Source organism: Mustela erminea, chromosome 11 (genome assembly GCF_009829155.1).
Source record: "Mustela erminea isolate mMusErm1 chromosome 11, mMusErm1.Pri, whole genome shotgun sequence".
In the NCBI taxonomy this organism is placed as follows: Eukaryota; Metazoa; Chordata; class Mammalia; order Carnivora; family Mustelidae; genus Mustela; species Mustela erminea.
Window position 1 is genome coordinate 49379933 of NC_045624.1, and position 17426 is coordinate 49397358.

The window sequence follows — 17426 nt, forward strand, 5'->3', positions numbered from 1 at the left end:
TAACTAACACATCCTGTGGGTTAAGGAGATAGTTAATGAATAATTAATAACTACGAAGTAACATTGCAGTAGTACATGCTGGTCCTGAGACACAATAATCTAGTTTACCCCAATTTAAAATGTAAGATTGTAGCTTGGCGTGAAAGATAGTTACCACAAAACACAGCCATCAACAGTTGCTGTGAATTGAGCACCAGTGCCACCTTCTGCATCAATTTCTTATAAGTATCGATCCAAAACCAGCAAAGAAGAAAACAGGTTAGAACTTTGGCATCCTTCTTTTGAAAGTTTCTGCTAATGTTAGCCACAGGAAATTTTGAATCTGTAGTAGGAATTCCAGGATTGAGCAAAAGAGCCTATTCAAAGTCCAAGATATGAATTGAGATAGAAGTCATTTTATCTAGAAGGAAGAATTCAGCATAGCTAGTTTCCAACTAGGCATAATCACTAGAATTTAAATGACTCTGCAGTTGTTAAGACATTTTGCCACAGGCTTCTGTGAAATAGATTTATAAATGGACTCATTTGCTGTCTAGTACCTGCCTTCGTGATGATGAATCAGCTGATGCCTAATCAAGAGGAAGAGTTTGTCTTCTTTCTCTCGTTAGTCCAGAATTTTCTGAAAGGTTGACTATGAAGCTGTTTTGAATGTTGTGATGATGATGACAGACCTCGATGCACTCGCACACAGCATTCATAGTAGAAGCTGCAAGGTGCTGATCCCCACTGTGTACCAAGACCTTCCCATGTGCGATACCATACTCAGAATGCAAACCCACAATCTCTCCACTTTTCACTGCAATCCACACCTCCTCTGGGCTGTTTGGCTGGTTTCTTCATCACTCACCCTCCTCCTCCAGCAAGAGGAAATGTCATTCTTCAGTCAATACATGCTTCCCATGGCTTTTGAAAGTGTCAAACCTGCTAAAATCTTCTTGGCAAAGTTTCAGGGAAAATAACGTATTGGTTTGTCCCTCCTAGGATGCTCTTCCTTTTTGATCTCCTGCAAAAAAAATAACCACTCCTGGATTTAGGGCACAGTTTTGAGTTCCATGCTCACAGGATGAAGTGCACACCACAGATCTGGGAACCTAAGACTCCTCCTGTGTGAAATCAATTTGTTTGAGGCCAGGCCTATGCCAGGGAACTCCCAAGCGAAGGAGCTTTGCTGCCTCCCATCTCACCTCTATAGTGCGAATTAGAATTTTTACATTCCGGTTAAGCTTCAAGAGTTTGAAGTTGCTGTGTGCACATGTGTGTGTGCAGGCACGCACACGGGCACGTGTGTAAGGGGCCTGCAGAGGATGGAAAGGGAATCAGGAAGAGAGGTCGAGGGGACAGAGTGAGGCTGATCAGCAGGGAAGGAGAAATCTGCAGGTTTGCAGCAAACACAGTTGGGAGCAAAGGGAGTTTGCATTGCCAATCTTGGTCCTGTCCATCACAACCAAAGTGTCTAGCTTCTAAACTATTCTGGGCCTGGTTCTGGTTAACTGCCCACACAAACCTGATCGGAGCAGCTAATCACTATAATAAATAACCCCCAAATCTCAGTGGCTTGGCCCAGTGCAAGCTTACTTCTTTCTTATTTCGCTGATCAAAAAAGTGTTTGGGATAAGGAGTGCCTGAACTTTTCCAGGTCATTTGAGGACACAGGCCCTATCCTTACAGTGGCTCCATCTTCTTCCAGGTCCTCAGCATCTTCGTTCAGCTGGTGGTGGAGAAAGAGAGTGAAGACCAAGCATGGGAGGAACCTGTGGGCCAGGCCAGGAAGTGACCCCCGTGACTCCACTCACATTCCATTGGCCAGAACTCAGCCTCATGGCCATGCTTAAAAGCCAGGAAAGCTGGAGGGTGGGCTTCGTGGTATTCCCAAGACCAAGAGGAAACCATGGATACCAGTCTTGGGCACATCTGGGCAGCCTCTGTCCCTTGGTCTTATTCTGAATTCTTTTCATTTAGAAACTATTCGTTCAGCACTTACTTGGTATCTAGCTCTTTTTGACTGAAGATACTATTTTAGCCCCTCACAGTGACTCGATACACTTATGCAAACCCAGAGTGACTTATTCAAAGCAGAGTAGCACTTTACTCTGACATTCTAGGTGTTTAAGGAAGGCTGCCTGGTGAGAATGTTCAAAGCATATCATGAACAGTGCTTGGGATTCCTGGTTCTAATCCTAGTTTAGCCCAAGCAAGTCATCTTGGAAGGGGTGCCTATGTATCTAGACCTCAGACCTCTTACATGCACAGAGAGAACTTGAACTGGACAGGTTTCTAAGTTCCCATCTGGCCTTCAATGTGTCTGAAAGTCTTGGCCGTGAATGAGGAGTTCTGTTAAACTACTATCAAACTCATGTTCTCACCTACCTATGAGGCTTTCAGTCCTGAAAACACCACCGCATAGTTTGGAAAATAAGATACACTCTATTCTGGATTCAATCTCCAGCTGGAAGGGAAACACGAAAGCATCTTTCTCTGACTTTATGATACGACTTCCCTACTTTTTTGGTTAGTACGGGTACCTGCCTGATGACGTCTGGAAAGTTTATCACCTTGATCTTCACTCTGTACTTTCCCACTACTTGACAATAGGGAAGCCACACATGAGTTGGGTTTTGAGGAAGGTCACTGATCATCCAGAAAGTAGAAACCCCAAGAATCCCTAATAAGGACTTAATAGAAATCCAGATTCTAGTGGCCTGATTAATTGCCCCTTTGCTATCAAAAGCTAGTTTTGAGGCCAACGACTCTGATCATTATTTAGTGAAGCTGATGCGTTTTTTACTTCCTGAACTGATGGTTAGTTTAGCACCTGAATTCTCTCATTTGCTTGATCTTCCCCTTCGAGCATATTTGCATTTTTGATAGTAGCTGTAATGTTCTCTGTGCTAATCCACATCATTAACCAATTCCTGCTTAACTGTATCTTTGTCCTTGCTGTTTTTATCCAATTTCTAGTTTTATTATCCTGGACTCCAGAAACTCTGTCAGATCTTAACTTCAAGGCAGCTTGTTGACTGCCAAACTACAAGAAAGAGGCAGGCTTTCTGGGCCCCCCGTAGAGCCTATTCCGAGCCCCCTGCCATCCCCTGCCAGCCTTCCACCTCCTGTATAGAAAGATAAATTCTCATCAGAGTTGTTGCTTCCTGAACAAATATTGTCTACAATATTATAGTGGGCCAAATAGTGTCCGCCCAAATTCACATCCACCCCAAACTTCCAACTGTGACCTAAATTGGAAATAGGGTCTCCGCGGATGTAAAGTGAGGACTGAGATGAGATCATATGGGATTAGGGTGGACCCTGAGTCTGCTGAGAGTGTCCTTATAAGAACCAGAAAAGCAGACACACAGAGAAGGAGGCCATGTGAAGACAGAGGCAGAGATGCGAGCAAGGTTGCTCTGAGCGCCAGGAGCCATCGGAAGTGGGAAGATGCAAGGATGTTCTTAGCAAGAGCCTGCAGGGGGAGCATATCCCGGCCAGTCCCTTGATTTCAGACCCCTGAGCTCCCACACAAGTGAGAAATACAGTGCCATTTCAAGTCACCAGGCTCTTGGAGTGGTAATTTGCTGGGGGCATTTCTAGAAAACGGGTACAGATAAGTTTTCCATTTCCCTTAGTTCTTGTGTGGTTCTTGTTATTATATAAGAACTATTTTTCCCCTGAGTCAAGATTGGGATACTCTGTTCATGGCAGCCAAGTTCATGGCAGCCTCAGAGCCAGGGCATGGGAGGGAGGGTTGCTGAAACAGGGAGTTTCCACATTGGCTCTCAGGCCAGTTCAGGTCAGGGCAGATGGGCAGGAGGCTTGGCTTGGAAGCCCTCTAAACCCTGCCTCATCCCAGTATCTAACTTTCAAGGCTCCCTCTGCCCTGACCTTTGTTTTGTTCCTCCCCCGTCTCCCGCTGCAGGGCCCCAACAAAATACCACATCAGGCTTTTGTGGGAGAAGTTGATTAAAAGTTATCTGTGGGCGCCAGGGTGGCTCAGTCATTAAGCATCTGCCTTCTGCTCAGGTCATGATCCTGGGGTCCTGGGATCAAGCCCCACATCCGGCTCCCTACTTAGCGGGAAGCCTGCTTCTTCCTCTCCCACTCCCCCTGCTTGTGTTCCTCTTTCACTGCGTCTCTCTCCGTCAAACAAATAAATAAAACCTTTAAAAAAAAAAAAGTTATCTGTGACTTATTTTTACAACTTGGAATAACTTTTAGTTTGCCTCCTCATGATAGAAGCAATATGTGCTCCTTATAAAACACCACAAACAGATAACAGAAAGGAAAGTAGAACTTAAAATCACCTAGAATTTCACTACCCGAAGGGTCGCACACACACATCATTTTTATAAAAATAATTTCTTTATAATTTCTATAACTTATGGGAGTTCTATAATAATTTTATAAAAATAATTTGGTTTTGTAACAAATTGTTTTTTGTGCCTGCTTTTAAAAAACTGCCAATATTGATTACATCTTCCGTATTAAACAAATATTGCCACACATTGTCATCTCTGTAGGTGGCAAAATATCCTCTAATGTGGGTGTATTTGATCTAGTGAAACAATTTGCTACTGATGAATGTTTCAGTTGTTGTCATACTTCCATTATTATAACTCTGTGATAAACTTTTTATACATGTTTTGGGGATCTTAAAAAAAGTTGGAATTTTTTGGTCGCTTGTCTCCCCCTCTCCCTGACTACCCTCCCTCATTTCTGCTCAGAAGTGATTTGTGATCACAGAATATTGCTTACCACTTTGTGACTTTTACGAACATCAATTAACCATGAACGTTACCCTCCTTAATGTATGTCAGTCGCAAGTGTACTTTCCCAATTCTATCAAACTACATGTCTCCAAACCTTCAGGATTGACAAGAGGAGTTAGGAAAAAACAGGATCTGGATCTGTTTCCCACAAAAGCATCAATATTTGCTAAAACAAAGAGCTGGGAGGACCCCCAGTGGGATGCCATCTGTCCTTGTCTTGGAGAGCCTGCCAGGAAATCTTTTCACAGCCAAGAGATGATTATTTGGCGTAGCTAACACTGGAATTCAGCAAGGTGGCTGAGAGATCAGAAACTGGCTGATGTAAAGCGATGTTTTGCCATGTGAAAACTGGAAGTATAGACGTGTGTTTCATGTTTGAAACTGCAAATTAAGGATTATTTATTTTCCTAAAGTATTTCCTATGGGAATCTTCTAACCAGCAGGATCACCTTGTTGAGTTAAACATTTGGATCATTAACAAGTCTTTTTGCTGTACAGCTTTTTAGGAAGTGAGCTGCTGATGAGATGCAGTTCCCCTCCCAGATTTCCACTATTTCAGCCGTGCTGTCTCCAGCAGAGAAGCTCACTGCTCTCTTCTATCACGTGTGGAAACTCAGTTCCTTGGCAGTTTCGGAGGGGAGGCGGAACACACAACGCCCAGCTTCTCAAGTGTGAGTTCTGAACTGGGTTCCAAAGGAGGGTCTTAGCTACCTGGATTCCTTTGGGAAAAAACAAACAATAACAACAAAAAACCACACACACACACACACACACACACACACACACCCCAAAAAACAAAAAACAAAACCTAGATTCATTTGGACAGCAACCTGAAGTGTAGTTCAGGAGGTTAACTTGCACAGAAGTGTAATTCTTCAAAATAAGTTGGACAGCTATAGCAGGGCCTGTTCTCTGACCACAGAGCATTGCTCTGTGGAATATTTAGCACTCAGAATTGCTTATCCATCTGTGCATTGCCCAACTCTCCCCTGAAAACAAATTCCTTTAAAAAACTCAAACCAGAGGCTCCTGCATGGCTCAGTCAGTTAAGTGTCGACCTTCAGCTCAGGTCATGATCCTGGAGTCCCAGGATCAAGCCGAACGTGGGCACCGGGCTCCCTGCTCAGCGTGGTGTCTGCTTCTCCCTTTGGCCCTCACCCTGCTCCTATTCTCGCTCTCTCTCTCTCAAATAAATAAAATTTAAAAAGAAAAAGAAAAAGAATCTCAAACCATCTGTAGCATCTGAGTCCATAAACACTGTGACCCCTAAACACTCTATCCAGCTGTGTCCTTTCTTCCCAGTTTGTTTCCAGCAGATGCTGCCACCCCTCAGTGGGACCTTCATCTAATCTCACTTTTTTTGTTGTTGTTTTGAAGATTTTTAAAAATTTATTTGACAGACAGAGATCCCTGCTGAGCAGAGAGCCCGATGCAGGGCTCGATCCAAGAACCCTGGGATCATGACCCGAGCCGAAGGCAGAGACTTTAACCCACTGAGCCACCCAGGCGCCCCTAATCTCACTCTTCTTAAGGAAAAACAGTCCTCCTAGCCCCAATAGAGCTCAGAAGGTCTCCCCTAGCTGTCCCTCCCATAGGCTGAAGGGACTAGGAGCCCTCTCTCACTGCCAGGCTCTTTGCTGCTCTGCAGACCTCTGGGCCCAGCTCAGGCATCTCCAGCTAATCCAGGAAGGTCTTGGCAGTATGGAAATACACGTCAGCCCCCCATGGGGGGGGCATGTTTACCTAAACACTTGTGGATATGCATTAAATTAAGTCAATAACTATTTAATGAGCACCTACTATGTGCTCAAAAAACCAGGCATTGTTTGAATAAACAGAGGCTAGGTCTATTGGAGTTTACAGTCCATGTGAGGCAGAAAAACAATCAACAAATAATTTGTCAGGGGGCGATAAATGCTAAAAAATAAACAAAGCAAGGGAAAAGAGATAAAGGAAAGGTGAGTGATGGTACGTGTGTGGGAGCTCACACCTACGTTACATAAGGAAGTGCCTAGAGAAAGTCCGACTTCAAGCAGGTTAGGGAGAGGATCACACAGCTAGCTGTGGGGGGAGAGTATTCTGGGCAGTGAGAATAGTGAGTGCAAAGGCCCTGAGGCAAGAGAGCACCAGCTGTTTTCAAAAAAATAGTGGGGAGGCCAGTGCAGTAGGAAGGGAGAAGGGTTTCAGGTGCCAAGTCATATTGGACCCATCACAGACCATGGTAAGGAATTTGTATTTTGCTCCGAGTGAGATGGGAAGCTATTAGAGGACTGTGAACAAGAAATTAATACATACACACAGCAAACACTTAAGAAATGCTTTTATTTTTGCTTTCCTGGACTCTACCCTGCTTTATGAGCATGGTATTTTTTTTTTCCCCTAATACGGCAGGAAGGATGGAAAGCAAATATAAAAATCCTGATCTTAAAATCTCTGGGTCTAATTTTAACATCCTACATCTACCAGAGATTTAGTTATTAGAAAACTATACCATGTCCAAGACTTAGGTCCTCCTTTTCATTTGTTGGTCCGCAATGTATTTTTAAAATACTACTTATATGGACATTTTCAAACTTAATACAAAATTAGAACACCCAACTTCCAGCAATCATCAATTCATGGCCAGTCCTGTTTCTTTTAAACTGTCATCCATTTTCCTCCCCTTCCTTTTTTTTTTTTCTTTAAGATTTATTTATTTGAGAGAAAGAGAGACCTTGGAAGGGAGGAGCAGAAGGAGGGGGAGAAATTCTTAAGCAGACTCTGCTCTGAGCACGGAGCCCCAGGTGGAGCTCGATCTCACCATTCTGAGATCAGGACCTGAGCTGAAACCAAGAGTCGGACATTTAACTGACTGAGCCACACAGGCGCCTCTCCTCCCCTTCCTTATTCTGAACTACCTTACAACAAATCCCACACATATCTTTTCATCCGTGAATGCTTCACTATGTATTTCCAAAAATACATTTCTTTATTACATCACCATAATGCCATTATCACACCTATAAATTTAACAATAATTCCTTAATACCATAAAAAATCCAGTCAGTAATCCAACTCCCCTGGTTGTCGCATTAATACTTAAAAAAATTTGTTGAGGGCTCCTGGCTGGCTCAGTCAGTTAAGTGTCTGCCTTCGGCTCAGGTCATGATCCCCGGGGTCTTGGGATTGAGTCCCACATCAGGCTCCCTGCTCACTGGGGACCCTGCTTCTCCCTCTGTCTTGGCCTCTCCCTCTGTCTCTCATGAATGAATGAATGAATGAATGAATGAATGAATAAACTTTTTAAAAAAAGATTTTACTTATTTATTTGAGAGAGAGAGAGAACGAGAGAGAGAGAGCATGAGAAGGGGAGGGTCAGAGGGAGAAGCAGACCCCCTGCTGAGCAGAGAGCCTGATGTGGGACTCAATCTCAGGACTCCAGGATCATGACCTGAGTCGAAGGCAGTCACCCAACCGAGCCACCCAGGCCCCCCAATAAACTTTTTAAAAAATGAATAAATCTTAAAAAAAAAAAATTAGTTGGTTTGTTTAAATCAGGATCCAAACATGATTCACACTCTGCATTTGGCTGATAGGTCCTGTACATCTTTTAAACTGTGACTGTTCACCCTCCCTCTTTTTTCCCCTTACCTTTTAGTTGTTAAAGAAACCCAGAGATTTATTCCTTTGATGCTCCTCATTTTCTAATTTTGTTGAATGCCTCTGCAGGAAGTTGAATGTTCCTCTTTCCCCTGTTTTTCCTACAAACTGGTGGCTCTAGAGGCCTAATCGAGTTGGACTTTGTGGCAAGACTGCCCAGTTCCTCGTGTGCCCCATCAGGAGGTACACCCCCCTCCTTCTCTCTTTGCAGTAAAACATATATAACAGCAAATTTACCATTTTGGCCATAGTAAAGGGTTCCATTCAGTGGCATCTAGTACACGCTCAATATTGTACAAATATCACTACAAATTCCAGCACTTTTCCATCACCCCCCAGAGAAACCCTTGACCCATGAAGTCATCACTCTCCAATCGCTCTGGCTCCCAGCCTAGGGAAATGCCGTGTTAAATGAAACTACACGGCCTGCCTGGCTGCAGAATTTCCCAGCGGCCTCACCACGTGAGGGGGTCCTGGGATCTGCAGCAAGGGGGTCCATCGTATGTAGCCTTTCCTACACTTTTTTTTTTTTCTTCCCAGTTCTTCGTACCTAGGACATGTTCTGGAGAATGCTTGTCTTATGTCTAGGATACATACAGTCATATTACTTAGTAAGACAGGCACATGTTCCTTTGCTGTTTGGAAGCAAAGTGACAGGCTGCCTCAGGGGCCAGAAGAGGACTGCATTCTTGGGGAAGCCCTGGGCAGCAGAACAGGCAATATTTCTGACAGAACTTTCTTGGAAACTCTGAATTATGATTGTGTTCCTGGGAATGAAAGCTAAAGCCAAGCAAGGAAATAGCAATGTCACTTATCCCGTCTGTCCCTGGGGGTTTGCCGGATGCCTTGGGTTACCTGCAGACAGGATAAGCCTTAGGGCAAGGCCTCGGGGATGGCGCTCCTCGCTGTTCCTCTCCTCACTGCTGCACTCCACACAGCCCCAGACCACACACAGGGCCCCCCTCCTTGTGTCTCTCCCTGGGTCACACTGCTGTGGACTCCGTCTCACCACCGACCCCAACAGGATGGTTTGAGGACGGTAAACATGGAGGTCACAAGGAGAGAGGATCCAGAGGATTCCTGAATGTCTCTCCAAGGTCAGAGAATTTGACACACACAGAGAGAGAGAGAGAGAGACAGCGAGAGAGGGAGCACAAGCAGGGGGAGTGGGAGAGGGAGCAGCAGGCTTTCCACTGAGCAGAAAGCCCAATGCAGGGCTTGATCCCAGGACCCCGGGATCATGACCTGAGCTGAAGGCAGACGCTTAACTGATGAGCCACTTATGGCCCCAGGAGGTCAGAGATTTGACCACACTCCATCCATGTGGCCTTTAGGAAGAAATGTCCCCCTGGAGTATGTTTCACTTCCCCATTTGTTTTTAAAAAGGTTCTTGCCAGTCCACTAACTGGAGCGTTGACTGTTTGCACCTCTGTGGTGAGAAGCAGAAGACAGTGCCTGCGCTCACAGGAGGTTGAAGCCCCTCACAATTTAGGTGGGCTCAGTGCAGAAGCGGGGGCCTGTGAGGAGTGGGGGATGGGAGCGGCTGGTAGGATGAGCAGGGAGCGATCCAGTGTGGGGAACAGTGGTGACGCTGGGGCACCTCTCAGTTAAGAGGGTCCAGCCCTGTGACAGGTGCTCTGTATCTGGGGCTTCCAACCAGAGATGGACTCGGAGTCAGCCAGGGTACAGTGGTGGGGCCCCAGGTGAGGGGTTGCACTCAGCGGGACCCTAGTCAGTAGCAGGGGATAGACAGTTTGTGCCAGGCCCCCAGGGAAGGGGCTGCTAAGAGCTGGGCAGGATGCCAGGATTCCAACCATCACTTGGGTCAGTCCTGATGGGTTCAGGTATGAGGCAGGACCGTGCTTGTAGGAGCCCTCACTGGCTAAATTCATATGGCCTCAAAATGAACTTGAGCAGCCTAAAATCTGGCATTCTAGGACAGGCTGGTGTTGAGAGGTAAGGCAATGGCTGAGAGCAGAGATGTCTGTGCCAGACCTCCGGGGTTCAAATCCTCACTCTGCTACTCCCTAGCTGTGTGAACTTGGGCCAGTCCCTCCACCTCTCTGTGCCCCAGTCTTTCTATCTGTAAAATGGGGATTAAAATAGTACCTATTTCACACGGTTGTTACGAGGATTAAAGGAGTTAAGACAAGCAAAAGTACTCAGAGCAGCGTCTGGCACATGGTAAAGTGCCAAGTGGGACCTGTAATTATTTCATCGTGGGCTTAGAGAGCAGCTCTGGAGGTTAAGGGCAGAGCTGGGTAAGCTGGGGGGTGGGGGAGTGGCAGGTGCCCCGGAGAAGATGGGCAGCCAGAAAAACAGGGAGGGAAGAGAGACAGCATGTCAGTAGGACTGTGTGGGGAGAAATGGGTCTTAAACTCACCAGACACCCCTGCGGTTTGGAATAGGGACAGTTACAGCACCCCCTTCCATGACGACAGCCCTAGTTCACAGTTTGCTGCTATTTTCTAGGTTCAAAGTGGGTGGTGGCCAAGTTCAGTGTCTGCGTCCCTGGGTTACCTGATTTCCCCTCGTGGCCTCCTCCTCCAGTAGTTCCCATGTGTTTCTCATCCTGTTCTCTTTAGAGTGGTAGCTAAAGTTGCAACTAAACTTCCTATCAGATTATAATTTTTTCTGATGGCTTAGCTTGGTTTTTTTTGTTTCTTTTCTAGAGGAGAAAAGAAGATTTGCCTCATTCTAGAGAAAAGATCCTTCTTTAAGGATCCTTCTCTAGGATCTTTAAACATAGCTTTCCTTTCCCTGGATAATAGCTTAGTGAAAGTGGGCTGCAGGGTGTGCCGGAAACTGCCAGGCAAATGGAACTGCGTGTCCACACGTCACAATGTCCAGATGCCTTCATGCCAACTGGCTGCCGGGCTTTCTGCAGCCACGGACCTCAGTTTCCCAGGGAGGAGGTCTGTGCTTCCCTGTGCGTCTGCTTTGGGTGAGGAGAAATGTGGAGAGGTGATCCCATGGCCAAAGCCACAACTGCCTCCCTGTTATGACAGCCTCCAGTCCTGTGCTCAGGACCAAGTCTGAGGGGGTGGGGGTCCCAAACCCTAGGCTCTGTAGGGAGAAGAGATTCCACAACAGAGAGAATTTGCTTCTTAAGAATGAAAGGACAGCTTCAAACAGGCTGTCAGTCATTCATCAAATGACAAGGATGAAACAACCAGTTCACATCCTGCTGGGCAGACAACTGGTCTGGTCTTGGGCTGAGCAGACCAATGGCAGATGAAAGGAGGAAGCACACCTGAGCCAGCTTGCTCAGGGGCTGAAAGATGCAAATATGGCTACAAAGCAGTTACTTCATTCCTGCACCTGCTCTGACTCAGCACAAGGGTTGAACCAGATTTGACACGATGCCCGTACCGGCAGCAGGAGCAGAAAATTTCACAGGGACACCAAATGGTGCCAGGGAGGAGACAAATAAAGCCCACTGGGCTCTGACATCAACTAGGGAGGACTTTTGGAAATCTTTCTCTGACCAGCAGGGAAGGCTTGGGCTGATATCTGACTTCCCCTGAGTAGTTTTGCAGAAGAAATTAGCATGGACCTGACATTTAAACATTTGCCAATTGCAGATTTGTCAAATGTGTCCATGGGGTTTTGGTTCCGGGACTGCTGCTAAAACAATTTGGGCAACTCATATCATCTGTATTGTTTTCACTGATTTAATGATTGCTTAGAAAAGAAATTGCCAGACTTGGGAAAAGACATAGGCTTCATGCTTCACATTTCTCATGGTATACAGGGTGGAGTCGGTATTGATCAAAATCTTTCAGCAGCCTTTCCTCGACATTCAGTGGTTTTAAAGTGACATGAAATCCTCTGACTTATTTGTGGGACCTTCTTCGGGGCTGCATTGCACAGTATCAAAGGAGGACTGTGGCTATTTATATAAATCTTTAAGTTCAGTATCCAGTGGGCTTCCATGAAAGGTAATCAAAACACTTCCGTGTGCAGAATATGGAGAACCTTTAAAGTGCATGTGGGAGAAAATCTTGAAAAGATGGTAGGCTGTTTATAGGAGAGGTAGAAAATGATGACCTGTCTGGGATATAGAAAAAAAACAACAACTATATGCATCTGCTGTAAGCCACTTTTTATTAGTGGAATGCGTGATTTACTTTACAAATAGTGAAACCTAATCCTGGGCAGCAGTTTTTAATTCTCCAGCAACCACAGGTTACATTAAAAGGGCTAATCTGGCTCCTGGTAACATCAGAGTGGGTAATAGAATAATTAGACAGAAAACCCAACTCCAGCATTGACAGAGTGGACCCAAGGCTAAGTGCTATTACGGTGGGTGGGGTGCCTTCCATTTGGAGATACGTGAACCATTATCACAGAGTGGAAGAGGACCTATTGTCATTTTCTTTGGCTTCGCCAGCCATTAGTTCTGGACTCTGTGATCATCTAGATGGTTGGACATGCCCAGGACCTCACAGGCAGCCTATCTGGTGGTGCTTGCCCAGCTCCCCTGAGCCTCTAAACACTGGACCTGCTCTCTGGCACATCCCAGAGCGAATCCATGTCTCTAAGACAGGTTCTCTAGTAGTTGACGTTGGGTCTCATGTGTCCCCTAACTTGCTCTTTTCCTTTTCCAGGCTGGTTCTGTGGATCTGGCTCCTGCTGAGGTAACTCACTTAATCAAAGAGGATGAATTTCCCAGAGAGAAGAGAACAGTATGTGAGCCAAACAAAGAGAGTAGCTGTGCTTCTGAATTAAACTCTCCAACAAGTTCATGAGTGCTTTCCACTCTCTCTCATTCAGCCTTTCCTTCCTTTCAAAGTTTCCAGACCTCTTGCTATCCTGGTGGTCCACCACCAGCTGGCATCAATTAGTCAAAGGTCTTAAACGGGATCCCCAGCAAAGAACTAAAAGATGGCACTGATAGTCTGGTCAGAGCCCCCTCTTCTGGGCAGTATACTTCTAGATAGTCAGGTAAGATTCGCCTGGGTCCTTCTGATGGTTATTTAACATGTCCTGAACATCTTTTACAAATTATTTTTATGATGTAAATTATGTCAAAAAGTACAACCTTGGGGTGCCTGGGTGGCTCAGTAGGTTAAAGCCTCTGCCTTGGGCTCAGGTCATGATCCCAGGGTCCTGGGATTGAGCTCCGCATCGGGCTCTCTGGTCAGCTGGGAGCCTGCTTCCCCCTCACTGCCTGCCTCTATGCTTACTTGTGATCTTGGTCTGTCAATAAGTGAATAAAATCTTAAAAAAAAAAAAAAAGTACAACCACTTTGGAAAACAATGGCGCATAGTAAAATGGACTCAGCAATTTCATTTTTAGGGCCATACTCTACACATTTTCTTGCACAGGTGGAAGAGTGGAGACACGTAAAAGAATGTCCATAGTTGCCTTGTCAGCTGTAGCAACAAAAACAAATGAACAAACAAAACTGGAACTATCCTAAACATCCACTCACAGGAGAATGAGTAGAGAACATTGCTCATTCACTTTTTTTAATTGCAGTAAAATGTATGTAAAATTTACCCTTTAATGACTCTTAAGCATTGAGTTTCATTGCATTAAGCACGTTCATGCTGTTGTGAAAGAGTCCCCCTGTCCGTCTCCAAAACTTTCCATCTTTCCCCACTGAAACTCTGTACCTATTAAACAGTCACTCCCCCAACCTTTCTGCCCCCAGCCCCTTGCAACCTCTAGTCTACTTTCTGTCTCTGGGGATTTGACTCTTGATGCCTCCTATAAGTGGAATCACAATATTTGTCCTTTTGTGATTGGTTTATTTCATTTAGTGTGATGTTTTCAAAGTTCATCCACCTTGTGGCATGCGTTAGAATTTTCTTCCTTGACTAGTGTCCACTGAGACATACACACACACTACATTTTGTTTATCCATTCATCCATTGATAGACGCTTGGATTGCTTCCACCTTTTGGCTCTAGGGAATAATGCCACCATGAACATGGGTGTACAAATATCTCTTCGAGTTCCTGATTCCATTTCTTTTGGGTGTATACCCAAAACTGGAGTTACTGGACCATATGGTAATTCCATGTTTTGAGGAACAGTTATGCTGTTTCCCACAGCAGCTGGGCCAGCTTCTTCATTTTTTTTTTTTTAAGATTTTATTTATTTGACAGAGAGATCACAAGCAGGCAGAGAGGCGGACAGAGAGAGAGGGGGAAGCAGGCTCCCCGCTGAGCAGAGAGCCCGATGCGGGGCTCAATCCCAGGACCCTGAGATCATGACCTGAGCTGAAGGCAGTGGCTTAACCCACTGAGCCACCCAGGCGCCCCTTCATTTTTTTTTTTTAAAGATTTTATTTATTTGGGATGCCTGGGTGGCTCAGTGGGTTAAAGCCTCTGCCTTTGGCTTGGGTCGTGATCCCAGGGTCCTGGGATCGAGCCCTGCATCGGGCTCTCTGCTCGGCAGGGAGCCTGCTTCCTCCTCTCTCTGCCTGCCTCTCTCTTTTTTTTTTTTAAAGATTTTATTTATTTATTTGACAGAGTGAATGAGAGAGCATGGGCGAGAGTGAGGGACAGAGAGAGAGGGAGAAGTTGAGTTCCCACTGAGCAGGGAGCCTGATGCGGGGCTCGATCCTAGGACCCTGAGATCATGACCTGAGGCAAAGGCAGACGCTTAACTGAATGAGCCACCCAGACATCCCTCATTTTTTCCTACATAAACTGTGCTTACTATAAGTATAAGGTAATTTATTAGCTATTGCCAACCTTTTTCCTACAATGACTGGTTAATATATATACTTACCAACAGTGTATTAGGAATTCCTAGTGATCCACATCTTCACCAGCACTAAGTATTATCAGTTTTCTGATTCTTTTTTGGACAATTTAGAGGCTTTAAAATGATTATCCTACCATAGTCTTAATTTTCCCGATCACCATTACAATTATTCATCATCTTATAGGCTTGAAAGTTTTGTTTTTCACATGGAAATTTTTACTCCATGAAGAATTAACTTTCATGGGGTGCCTGGGTGGCTCAGTCATTAAGCGTCTGCCTTCAGCTCAGGTCACCATCCCAGGGTACTGGGATTGAGCCCCACATCGGACTCCCTCTTCAGCAGGAGGCCTGCTTCTCCTTCTCCCACTCCCCCTGCTTGTGCTCCTTCTCTCACTGTCTATCAAATAAATAAATAATCTTAAAAAAAATAAAAAGAATTAACTTTTCTGCCTGGTGTATGATGGGGTGAAGAGGTTCCTTCCTCTTCACTGGGTAACCAGCCATGCTGACCCCTCCCGTCTCTCCTTGCCCCTTCTCTCATATGGCAAGTTTGCAGCTATGTTTGCTCTGCCTCAGAGCTCCCTCTTCGCTCATGGGTTAATCTGTCTATGTTAATGGCTTCTCTTCTCTTTACTGTGAGGGGACAGGGATGCTGGGTTGATTGGGCACTTCTGGTGCAGTATCGTAAGGGCGCAGGGGCATGGACTGGGTGGTTAGAACTGGCGGGCTAGAGGAATAAAGTATGGGCCATGCACTCCCTCATGAGCTCTCAGACCCACATGTACATCCTGACGAGGCAATGTGACCAGTGGGCTCACTGAGGAATAGCTGAAGCACCATGAGAAACACAACGGGAGAGACCCCTCATGGCGGCATTAGTATCAGAACGCAATGGAATGCCCAAGTTGACCGTGCCAAACAGGAAGCATGCGATATTATGGCTGAGAACTGCATCGCCACTTACTCGTTGTGTGACTCTGACAAATTCTCAACACCTCGTTGAGCCTCAACTTCCTCATCTATGCAAAAGGGATAATAATACCTACCTCAGAAGGTGGCTGGGAAGATTAAAAGGGACTGAGCCCAGTGCCTGGCAACATTGAAAGTACTCAGTAAAAGTAAACCCATTCATTCATTCATTCATTCATTCAATAATATCAATGGAGGACCTCCTATGTGCCAGGCATGGTAATAGGCTATAAATACAAGTATGGACAAAGCAAATGGTCTCTTCCCTCACGTAACTTTCAGTCAAAAAGGAGATCTAGATGCTCATAAAATAAACACAAAATCCATCACTACAGACTTTGATGGGTGCCCTAAAGGGAAATTACAGCAAGGTAAGACAGAATAGAAGGAGGAAATCTGATTTATGATGATTATTTTAAGAGTCACTATGTCTGAGCTGGGACTTGAAGGATAACTAGGAGTTTAGGAGTGTGGCGGTCTGGGAAGGTTATTCCAGGAATATTGAACTTCAAAGGAAATGTACGGAGATCTAGTTTTTTCCAAGGTCAAGAACAAGGGAAGGGGCCCCCTTCGCTGCCCAGAGGCTTTGGAGGGGTTTCTCTTGCCTACCTTACCCAGGGGATGAGAAGGAGAAGGAGGGTGAGTGCCTTACTGTGTCCCTCAAATAAGTCAGTGGCTCAGAACCCTGATCTCTGGTCAGTGTGAGAAAATTGTTACTTGGGACTGACTCCAATTTGGGCACTCCAAAGCTCATAGATAAGAGAAGTGCTCAGAGAAAGGAAGGTTAAGTGATTAAAGGTTTTTCTAGGTTATATGTGAAGCTGACAATGATTAATATCTTCCAGTAGATATGGCAAAGTGTTATATTTGCAAAAAGGGAAAAATAGATGATTGTGAGGGATTTTTCTGAACAAGTATAGTTTAATAGTTCTCAAATTACTGTGTATATCAGAATCCCCCTGGGAGCCTGTTAAAAATTTAGACTCCCTTGGTGGCTCAGTTGTTAACCATCTACCTTCGGCTCAGGTCATGATCCCAGGGTCCTGGAATTAAGCCCTGCATCAGGTTCCCTGCTCAGTGGGAAACCTGCTTCTCCCTTTCCCACTCCCTTTGCTTGTGTTCTCTCTCTCACCATCTCTCTCTCTGTGTCAAATAAATAAAATATGTTAAAAAAAATTTGGACTCCTTGGCCATCTCCAAGACTTGGTAAGTGCTCTCTGGGCCCAGGTCTCTGTATTTTTAACAAGTTCCCCAGGGGTTTCTGATGGTGGAGAACCCTTTGAAAAACCTTATAGACTTGTCTGTCATACTTAGCTCTTTATTTTTTCTTTGTTTGC